The following is a 7,043-nucleotide window of genomic DNA, read 5'->3' on the forward strand; positions in this document are numbered from 1 at the left end:
AAATCGGGCTTGGGTAAAGCGCCCCGCCGGTAAACCCGTTAAAGACAGGTCACTTCTGATGATACCACCAGCTGGCCCTGGGAACCAGCTTCACGCGTCGATGTGCAACATGTCAATGGGTTGTGTATATTTGTCGTCCACGCGACGTATAAAAAAGATGATCGCAGAGCAAGGCTCTTTCTTGGTAAAAGACATGTCTATATCAGATGGCCAAATGGACGTGGACGTCCAACCAGGTGCCCCACGTCGACCCTGTGACGATCCCAGGTGCCTTGTCCACGTGGCAACATTTTCATATATGATATGCGTGCATATGTTTCTTTTCTCCGGGTGCGAGACGATTAGTGCAAGCGGATGCAGAGATCAAACCCCTTTGATATGAAATTCGAGCTGTTTTGGCTCCCGTCACACGCACGGGCTTAGCTTCGGGGGCTTTAAGGGTGGGAAAACGTGACGACACCTCGCACGTGTTGCACATGACGTGAAAGCTAAGACACGGGGCTTTCGATCCATAGTAACGACAAGACCCTGTGGTCGATGTACGAAACATAACAAGCATCTGCAGCGTGAAATACTGCCGTAAATCGGGTCAAATCGGGCTTAAAAGCGCCCCGTCTTCGAACCCGTTAAAGACAGGTCACTTCTGATGATACCACCAGTTGGCCCTGGGAACCAGCTTCACGTCGGTGTGCAACATGTCAATGGATTGTGTATAGTCGTCGTCCACGCGACGTTTAAACAACAACACCCACGATTTCTGGTCCGTGTTATAGGTTGAACTCTTACGGGACTACCTGGATCGACAAATCAGAAGACTACCAGCGCCACGACTAGAACAATGTCTTAGATAGGAATGGCAACGGATCACCAGCAACTTCATTCGTCGTTTTACGTCATCCATGCGTCAATGTGTTTTGGCCTGTATTGAAGCCAATAGTGGTCACACTCACTATTGATTCTGTAACATTTGATGTTGATTTGTGTCAAGGTTCAGACTATAGGTTCACACATTTTGCCCAATAGATGTTCATTTGTACATGTTTTTATTTTGTTTTTGCCAGTCAAACACACTGCATACTTTCTTTGAGCACTAGTTTACTAACACACACTCTCAAACACATACATGTATACACAAACACTCACATATACACACACTCTAACACACATACGGGCTGTGGGTAGCTTGAAAGTGGTTAAAGCGCGTTCGATCGTCACGCCGAACACCGGGTACAATGTGTGAAGCCAATTTCTGGTGTTTCCGCCATGATGTTGCTGGAATATTGCTTATAGCGGCGTAAAACCCAACTCAGTCAGTCAGTCAGTCAAACACACATACACACGCACAAACCCATACGCTCAGACACACGCAGCACAGTTTAAATATCAACTACACATCCATTGCTTTTGTTTTCATCTACATGCGATACAGGTAGGGTTCACGGAGGCGTTTCCAGAATATAATCCCTATATTATACAAAATCAGCGGTTATACTCACCAGCCAGAAGCAGGACACAAAAGACGAAGGCTCGCAACATGGTGTACACTCGTGTCAATAATGCACAACTGTCGAGTTCCACCGTTCTTTAAGCTTTATGTGTTCCAGCCTGTTTATCTCTGTCACTGAGACAGACTTTATCAGAGCCTTTTTGGTTGTTGGAACCAAGATTACAAGAATTAAAATTATCTGAACCAGGTTTGGAATGTCCTGAAACACGTGCACGACCGACATTTTCACAGTGATCCTGACGAGTTATCTTTTGGACGTTTGTGAGTGAGTGAGTTAAAATTGTCCGTCGAATCGGAATTGTGTCTATCATAGAGCGAGGTCACCTACGCAGGTCGTAGACTTTTAAATCCCTGGTATTGTATTGCATTGTAACGTATTGTATTGTATCGTATTGTATCGTATTGCATTGCACTGCATTGCATTGCATTGCATTGCATTGTATTGCATTGTATCGTATTGTATTGTATTGTATCGTATTGCATTGCATTGTATCGTATCGTATCGTATTGTTTTGTATTGTATTGTTTTGTGTTTTATCGTATCGTATTGTATCGTATTGTATTGTATTATATTGTATCGTATCGTATCGTATTGTATTGTATTGTATTGTATTGTATTGTATTGTATCGTATCGTATCGTATCGTATTGTATTGTATTGTATATCATTGTATCGCATCGTATTGTATCGTATCGTATCGTATTGTATTGTATTGTATTGTATTGTATTGTATTGTATTGTATTGTATTGTATCGTATTGTATTGTATCGTATTGCATTGCATTGTATCGTATTGTTTTGTATCGTATTGTTTTGTATTGTATTGTATTGTTTTGTTTTTTATCGTATTGTATCGTATTGTATTGTATTGTATTGTATTGTATTGTATTGTATCGTATCGTATCGTATCGTATCGTATCGTATCGTATTGCATCGCATCGCATTGCATTGTATCGTATCGTATTGTATTGTATTGTATTGCATTGTATTGTATCGTATTGTATTGTATTGTATTGTATCGTATTGTATTTTTGAGTATGATTGTTGTTTTACTCCACACACAGCAATATCCCAGCTATGTAACGGTAGTCTGAAAATAATGAGTCTTGACAAATCTGTCCAGTGATCAACAGCAAGAGCATCGATCTATGCGGCATTTCAAAAGATGCTTTCTTTCTTTTGTTTACAAGTTATATTACGGCGGTCTGTAAATAATCGACTCTGGACCTGACAATCCAGTGATCAACATAATGAGCATCGATCTTCACAGTTGTGATATGATAACATGTGTCAACCTGGTCCCAAAAGGTCACGGAGACTAGACAGCATATAGACTGAGCAGAAATGCCGTCCCCACCCTGACCCACATGTTACACGTGCTGCCTCCTAGGCCACGAGACCTATTGTAAGAGGCGTACATATGTATGTGCACCATGCTGTGAATGGGTACCCGGTAGGATTTGAATACTGCACTACACATGCATATTGGGTTATATACTCCTTAAGGAGCTGAAAATGAACACTGGTACACTGACCAGGGTAATATTTCTCTTTTCTACAGTTATTACGAACTCAAAATAAACAGTACGATCTAATGGAAGTGGGTTCCACCTCGGATTATAATCTCTTTGTGTTTTCGAAATATATATGCGGCCTTTCTTAAAACATTCAATATCCACAAATGGCCACAGCGATGAGTGAGTGAGTGAGTTGAGTTTAACGCCGCACTCAACAACATTCCAGCTATATGGCTGCGGTCTGTAAATAATCGAGTCTGTATCATCTAGAGATCAACAACATTAGCATCAATCTATGCAATTGGGAACCGATGACATGTGTCAACCAAGTCAGCAAGCCTGGCCACCCGATCCCGTTAGTTGCCATATTTCTGAGCCGCAAGCTAAAGTTGGGAATACTTTGTGGTCAAAGATGAAAAGAAGAACAGATAATGTTAATTTTCAGAAATTAGTATGGAAACGTAGTAGGGCCACGGTGGAAAATCTTTTTTGTGTCACTATCTCCTACGTAGGAGTTATTAAGTCCTATGTACTAGGACTTAGTATCACTTAGTATCTCCTACGTAGGACTTTGTATCACCTACGTAGGACTTTGTATCACCTACGTAGGACTTTGTATCACCTACGTAGGACTTAGTATTTCCTACGTAGGACTTAGTATCTCCTACGTAGGACTTAGTATCACCTACGCAGGACTTACTATCTCCTACGTAGGGCATACTATCTCCTACGTAGTTCTTAATATATCCTTTTTAAGGTTCGGATTATGAAGTATGGTTATTACGTTGAGAAATGTTTGCCTATGCAGGACGTTAAATAGTAGAAATGTGAGTCAGTGAATATCCATGACACTGACGCAGTGTTACTATACACAGTTATTGGTGTGTATTATGATAGGGTGACGTGGATCCTGTTCTAACTGCAGTTATGAGGTGAAATTGGGATTAACGTCGTGCTTGAGATAACTGCAGCTATGGAGGTTTGGATATGGTTATGTTTAATTCATCATACATACATCTATTCACACACACACACACACACACACACACACACACACACACACACACACACAGGCTGGTGGGATGGTTGGGGAGAGGTTCTGATATGAAACTCGACCTCCGTAAGTTGTTGCTTGTCTTCAGATGGGGTTAGGTTGGATCGGATGCAACGCTCGTTTGCGGCCTCGTTTCCTCGTAAATGCTTACAGGTTGACTTGACTAGAGGTGGAAAGTGTTGAGGGGTAAAACAATACGAAATTCAAAAAGGCAAAGAATTGTCATTATAGTTACTTGTATAATTATAAGGATACGTACGTATAGAATGCCACCGATAGTCTAAGACACGTCTGTACACGCAGATTTATGACTCATGTGCAACGACCTCTGAAATATCCAACTCATAATAGTAAAGTGTAACAAACTGAAACATATAACAGTGAACTAATCTGCAACTCGTAATAGTAGAGCAAACTGGAACGCAAGGCAGTAAAGTATAACAGTCGATCCAACACAGTAAAGTGCAACAATTTGTTGAACGCATGACTTTTATAGTGAAGGAAACAGTAGACTCTAATAGTAAATGAAACACATGATAGTAGACTCTAATAGTGAATGAAACGAATGACTGTAGACTCTAACAGTGACTGAAACAGTGAAACAGGAGATCGTATGCGTGTCTGGGGGATTTAAGTCGACCATTTCAGATTAATATACATAAACGTATAACGACCATCTCCTACAGGAGATATTAAATCCTACGTAGGAGATAGTAAGTCCAACGTAGGAGATAATATGTCCTTCGTAGGAAATATTAAGTCCTACGTAGGAAATATTAAGTACTACGTAGGAGACAGTAAGACCAAAATCCCGTAGTACGGAAGCGTAGTAGACCACGGTGAAAATCTTTTGGTGTCACTATCTCCTACGTAGGGACTTAGTATCATTTGTTAGCTGAGAACGTAAATTATTTAACACCTCTTCTCTGATATGACCAAAAAATTGTGCTGCCCTCTTTGACAACAGATTTAATATGAATGATTCTGTACATAGCCTCACTCATCATATACATCTCATCATGACCAGAATCCACGACTGATATATACGGAGTTGTTCCCCTTAGTTAATGACAGGATCCTCTTGAGAAAACGCTTGATCCATGGAATGAATGTAATTAGCATTAGCAATAACTGACTGGAAAGAATGACTATAAACAACGACTCGTAGTACACATTGTTCTTTATGTGTTCACATGTACAGCTACGGCCAAAAAGCACCCTGGTAAGGCAAACAGTGACAGTAGCAGCCTTCCCGGACCCTAGAACATAGGATTGAAAATATTCATTCGTTGATGTAAAGGGACACTAATTCAAATCAACGAGACTAAACAGGGCGACCTAGTTCAGAAACCTTTGTTTTGGTTGTTGTAGGTGTTGCTGTTTTATATAATTGCTGTTTTTGTTCTTTATTGTTGTTTGTTGTTGTGACCGTTATTTGTAATTGTTGTTTGTTGTATTTGTAATTGCTGTTTGTTGTTGATCTTGGTTGTTCAGTATGACTTTGTTCTCCGATCATCATGAGAGTGTAGATTTAAATTCTGGAGTTTCTGACTTACGCAAAAGTATCGACCCCATTTCACAAGAATTCATTATATGTCACCCGTCAGATCCACAGACGGGTGCGTAGTTCTGTGGACATCCCTCGGACATAGACGAGGGTCGGTCGCACCCAACCACTGTTAATGTAACTGAAAAGTTCTTTAACTTATGCCAAAGTCTAAAAACAATTTGCGATCGATATATTGCCTCTCGACCTTTGCAAACCTATAGTTAATGCGGTCCACGCACGCAAGCACGCACACACACAGGCATGCACAAACAAAAGAAACATGCATAAATTCTAGACACAAACACATAAACTAGTGCTCAAAGGAACCATATACACCGCAAAATATTACATAAAAATTCACAAGAATGTCGGAAAATGAAGCTATAAAACCATACTGGAGCCAAGTCATACATGTACAGACCCATCCTTTCTAGGAGTATGAGGAGTGAGTTTAGTTTTACGCCGCTTTTAGCAATATTCCAGCAATATCACGGCGGGGACACCAGAAATGGGGCTTCAAACACGGCCCAATAGATGTTCATTTATAAATGCTTTTAATTTGTTCAAGTTAGTCAAACACACTGTGTAATTTCTTTTGAGCACTAGTTTACTAACACACTCTCAAACACATACATGTATACACAAACACTCGCATATCCACACACACTCAAACACGCATACACACGCACATACCCTTTTATACTCTCAGACACACACACAGCACATAACTCTTTGAGTGGCATTTTAGAAGTTAGGAGATGCCGATACAGATTCTGTACCGTTGTCAAGCAAGAATGGTATGTAAGAATCTGTATCGGAACGTCGTACTCACGAATAAAAGAAGTTGTTGTCCATAAAGTTTGTTCTATATTACACAGAGCACAGTTTATCAACTACACATAAATTGCTTTTTGTTTTCATCTACATGCGATACTGGTAAGGTTCAATGGAGGCGGTCTCCAGAATATAATCCCTATATTATACAACCAGCGGTTATACTCACCAGCCAGAAGCAGGACACAAAAGACGAAGGCTCGCAACATGGTGTACACTCGTGTCTGTAATGCACAACTGTCGAATTCCACCGTTCTTTAAGCTTTATGTGTTCCAGCCTGTTTATCTCTGTCACTAAGACAGGCTTTATCGGAGCCTTTTTTTGGTTGTTGGAACCAAGATTACAAGAATTAAAATTATCTGAACCAGGTTTGGAATGTCCTGAAACGTGTGCACGACTGACATTTTCACAGCGATCCTGACGAGTTATCTTTTGGACGTTTGTGAGAGAGAACGAGTTCAAATTTTACGTCGAAGCGGCATAATTTCTGGTCATAGAGCGAGGACGTTTGTGAGAGGTGAGTTATGCAGGTCGCAGACGTTTAACTCCGCTGGAATTGTTTTGCATTGTATTGTATTATAT

The 7,043-nt window shown here is 40.5% G+C and overlaps 1 long non-coding RNA gene across 1 annotated transcript; it reads right to left on the bottom strand.

Annotated features, from left to right (window-relative positions):
* Nucleotides 1-5,241: 5,241 nt before the first annotated feature.
* Nucleotides 5,242-6,747, bottom strand: LOC124278471. The gene is made up of 3 exons (XR_006899100.1): nt 6,630-6,747; nt 5,634-5,765; nt 5,242-5,336 (listed from the first exon to the last, which is right to left on the bottom strand). It is a non-coding gene; the product is annotated as an uncharacterized LOC124278471 (long non-coding RNA).
* Between the last annotated feature and the right edge of the window lie 296 nt (nt 6,748-7,043).

Source organism: Haliotis rubra, unplaced genomic scaffold, assembly GCF_003918875.1.
Source record: "Haliotis rubra isolate DU_JTF1 unplaced genomic scaffold, ASM391887v1 Scf238, whole genome shotgun sequence".
Taxonomy (NCBI): Eukaryota; Metazoa; Mollusca; class Gastropoda; order Lepetellida; family Haliotidae; genus Haliotis; species Haliotis rubra.